The following is a 4,910-nucleotide window of genomic DNA, read 5'->3' on the forward strand; positions in this document are numbered from 1 at the left end:
AATATAAAAAATAAAAATAAAAATTAGCCAGGCGTGGTGGCAGGCTAATTTAAAATATACATCCTTAGTTATTGAGTATCTACATTCTGATAGTTTTATACTCCATTAATTTCAGAATAAGGACCTGAAAACATTTTATTTTCATTTTCTCCCATCCATTATTTGTTCTATTGTTATCATATATTTTAATTTTAAATATGAGGTGGCGGGTGGCAGTGGCTCACACCTGTAATCTCATCACTTTAGAAGTCCAGTGGGGAGGATAAGTTGGAATCAAGAGGTGGAGACCAGTGTGGCCAAAATGATGAAACTCTGTCTACTAAAAATACAAAAATTAGCCAGGCATGGTGGCACACCCCTGTACTCCCTGCTACTCAGGAGGCTGAGGCAGGAGAATCACTTGAATCCAGATGGCAGAGGTTGCAGTGAACCGAGGTCATGCTACTGCACTACACAGCCTGGGTGACAGAATGAGACTCCATCTAAAATAATAATAATAATAATAATAATAATAATAATTAAAATAAACAACAAATCAACAAAACAGCAAAGAGCCTTTTTAACCTGCAAAATTTGCTAAGTTACCTGAACTCTGTTCATAAACATCTCCATTTTACTCCACATGTCGATAATTTTCAAACCTTTGAGCATATTGGAATCATTTGAAAGACTCCCTATGGCAGATTTCAGGGCCTCTTCTTCAGATTCATGTTCCATAGGTCTGGAATGGGGTGCAAAACTTTAAATTACTGAGTTCTTTGGTAATGCTGAAGCTGCTGGTTTGTGGGAGGCATTTGAGTATTACATCCCTCACTGTATTTTAATACTCCACAGTTTTCACTTCCTTTCCAAATAAATGTAGTTAACGGAAGGAAAAAAGTTAAGCGTTTAAAGAAATAGAGTTTGGCATGACAGCAACTGTGGCAAAGCAGCTGCTGCTGCCGCCAGTACAGCTGGAGATGTAAGCCCACGCTGGGGGCTGTCTGTGGGCCACACTCTCTCAATGAGTAGAGATCCCGTCGTGTCAGAGTGAAATGGACAGTAGCATTGGTGGTGATTGTGGTGAGCCGGGGCCACCTGATTACTAACAAAAGACATCTGTTAACCAACAGCCGCCAAGGCTCTCTGATGAAATATATAGCAACAAAGGAAGAAAAGAAGCAAAATGGAAATTGTGCTCACCAGCACCTTAGAACAATGCTGCTCAGGGCCAGTCCAACATTGAATGTGTTTGCACTGTGAGGAGAATGTTCATAGAGGCCTGTTGTGTTGGGCGCATATTTATTCATATTTTTGTTAAATGTTAAATCGTTTAGCACAGTAAATCTGAGTGCATAATATATCATTTCATTCCATTTGAGCTTCTTGAGTGTTTTCTTTAAATATATGCAGAGTTGCTGCCCCTTTCTGGAACTATGAGTACCACAGTCTTTTAAATTCTCAATATGAGTAGAGCTTTTGAGCTTTATATCTAAGAGGAACTGAACAAGCCTGTTTGGAATATGCAATGAACATCAAGAAACCATCTTGCTGTGGAAGCAGAATTATTTTTCCCCTTTCTGTTCAAAATATCTTTCCTTTTGATGTCAGTTTTATTCCTTATTTACACAAGTTCCACAATTCAAAAGGAAAACTCAATAGTAAGGTTTCAAACTGGCAGAAAAATTAGAAAGTCTCATGAACATTCATGGTTTTGATCTGGGCTCTGGATACATGGACTTAAAACTATCGGGTTGTGGAGGCAATAGCTTGTTTATTTCTGCTGTAGCAATGGCTGTGACAAAAGAGTATCCATCAAGAAAATTGTCCTTACTGATCCCCAGAGTCTCAAACATGCTCTACGTGAAATCAAAATTATTAGAAGATTTGACATCATAACATTGTGAAACTGTTTGAAATTCCTGGTACCAGTGGAAGTCAATTAACAAACGATGTGAGCTCTCTTACCAAACTTAACAATATTTTCATTTTTCAGAATGACATGGAGACAGACTTGGCTAATGTGCTGAAGCAGGACCCTTTACTGGAAGAGCATGCCAGGATTTTCATGTATCAGCTGCTATGGCGACTTAGGTATATCACTCTGCAAATGTGTTGCACAGATATCTCCAACTAGCTAATGTTTTCATTAACACTGAAGTCGTGGCGCTGAAGATAGGAAACTTTGGTCTTGCACAGGTCCTGGATCCTCATTATTCTCATAAGGGTCATCTTTCTGAAGGATTGGTAGCTAAATGGTACGGATCGCCACATCTTTCAGTTTTTCCTAACAGTTATAATAAAACCATTGTGGGCTGCAGGGCACATCTTTGCTGAAATGCTGACTGGTAACACCCTATTTGCAGGTGCACATGAACTTGAACAGATGCAGCTGATTTTAGAATCTATTTCTGTTATGCATAAGGAAGATCGTCAGGAACTTCTTGGTGTAATTCCAGTTTATATTAGAAATGGCATGACTGAAACACACAAACCTTTAACTCAGCTGCTTCAGGGAATTAGTTGAAAAGCACTGGGTTTCCTGGAACAAATTTTGACATTTATCCCCACAGATGGATTAACAGCAGAAGAAGCACTCTCCCATCATTACATGAGCATATATTATTTTCCAACGGATAAGCCAATTTCAAGTAATCTTTTTCATATTGTAGATAAACTTTATGATATTTTGCTTATGGATGAAACTCACTGTCACATTTATAACTGGGAAAGGTATGATTGTTAATTTTCAGAATGCCTGAACATAACCACTTTGATATTGATGAAGTTCCTCTTGATCCAAGAGCTCTGTCTGACATCACTGAGGAAGAAGAAGTACACATTGATCCCCACAAATATCTGGATGAACATTGGGAAAAGTATAAAATATCTGGAGGATCTAATAGCTCTACTGAGCCTTTTTGGAAGTACCCAGATTATCGTGAAAACAAATAGTGATTTGGGGGGGTAGCCACATTTGTAGCTACAAAGCCAGTTCATCATATTTAGATAACTTAGTTTGAAGAGCAAGTACAGTTAATCATTACTATGAACCCAAGGTTACTATACATCTTTCCAATTGGAAAGAATAAAGCAGAGAAAAATAAATCTGATTAAAAAAAGGCAAGTGAAAATGCGAAAGGAATGGATTGGCTAAAGCCCAGGTAATGTTAGAGGAAGCCTCACAGTAACTGGTTGAAAAACATAGGGAAATAAATCAGGGGTTTGATTTTGATTCCTTTATTGCAGGAACTACTCTACTTAGTTCACAACACGAGCCTACTGATGTTGTTGAGAAATTAAATGACTCAAATAGGTCAGTGTCCCAACTAGAATTGAAATGTTTGATATCAAAGACAGTAAGCTGAGAAAAATAGAAAAAAGAAATGGCAAATCTGCCTCAGTGGGAAGTCTTGTACCTGTCTTCTTGAGGCAGCTAGTTTGTGAGTGGTGGGAGAACTGTTTTATCACAAATCAGTTTTGTTGTGAGGTAAGAAAACATGAATGAGTTGAGAAGAAAAACATTTGCACTAGTTACTTAGACAAGTTATGTAACAGGAAGAAAGACACTGAAATAATAGAAACTTAGCTAGTAGAGGATGGGAAGCTTGGGGAAAGGGGAAACGAAGGATTTCGAACAACCGTGATGAATTGCTCTTTAACAAGAACCTCGAGTCCACAGGCATCCTGCAGTTTCGCGGTCCCCTCGGGTCACCACAGGCCACATTCCCACATTTTGCTAGGAAATATTCCCCTCGTTTTCCTCATAAAACCTGCAGCAGCATTTTAAAACATGTGAACTAAAACACTCAGCAGACAGTTATCTTTACATTCTTCATGAAATGTGTTTTGCCTTTATCACTAGGGCTTATGTCGTTTTTTACTTGAATAAGGTGGTGCAATTTAATAAGGATGTCATTAGCTCTTGGTTTTTAAAATCCAGACTTTTTTTTTTCTACACGTGAGATAGTTTTCATTTTCACTGGCACATTGTTTGCACACAAAAATAAAGAATAGATCAAAATAATGCAACTCAGGAGGAGACAAAAGAAATGCACTAAGACAAGTAGAAAACATTCTCTCATTGAACAGTGATCTGTTTTACAGGAAAGAAATCTTTTTTTTTTTTTAATTTACACAGTGAGACACTATGTAATTGCCTGAAAATATCTATGCTCTTCTAAAACATTTTTCTTCATGAATATTTTTAAGTTTTTCACACTGTACACATTTCTTAAAACTTATGACATTAGTAGCAACTGAAAATGTATGCTGAATTTGGTACACATTTGTTATCTGGCTGAAGATAACAAAAGAATATTGCAAAATATATACCACTCAGAGTGCTTCAAATATGCACATTTAGCCAACATTTGTTGTAGTAAACTATCCTCAATAAGACTTTTACTGTTTATAAATTTTCTCATTATGCATAATTTACAGTGAAGTGTTGATACATGACATTTATTTTAGCAAATCAGTATATTTTCTGTGTTTAATTATAAAAAGTAGCTTAGTTTTTAAAATTTATTTGCAAATATACTTTTTCCATTTGGCACTATGGTTTGTTACCTATCTAACTGAATAGATAATGTCAGCTTATCTTAAGCACGTCTATGTCTTTAATTTACTTAAGTGTTTATTTTAAGTAAATTCTCACTGTGCACAGGAATTTGTATTACATAGGTGCTTAATTTATCTACAAAGAAAAATTAGGAATTACTGGCCGGGCATAGTGGCTCACGTCTGCAATTCCAGCACTTTGGGAGGCTGAGGTGGGTGGATGATTAAAGGAGGTCAGGAGTTCGAGACCAGCCTGGCTAGCATGATGAAACCCCATTTCTGCTAAAAATACAAAAAATTAGCCAGGCATGGTGGCACATGCCTGTAATCCCAGCAACTGAGGAGGCTGAGGCAGGGGAATAACTTAA

General features: G+C 37.2%; 1 pseudogene; it reads left to right on the top strand.

The window, feature by feature from the left end:
• Positions 1–1,034: 1,034 nt before the first annotated feature.
• Positions 1,035–3,783, top strand: LOC116550634 (annotated as a pseudogene).
• Positions 3,784–4,910: the final 1,127 nt, after the last annotated feature.

This window comes from Sapajus apella, unplaced genomic scaffold (assembly GCF_009761245.1).
Source record: "Sapajus apella isolate SASKATOON/1434 unplaced genomic scaffold, GSC_monkey_1.0 scaffold8, whole genome shotgun sequence".
Classification (NCBI taxonomy): domain Eukaryota; kingdom Metazoa; phylum Chordata; class Mammalia; order Primates; family Cebidae; genus Sapajus; species Sapajus apella.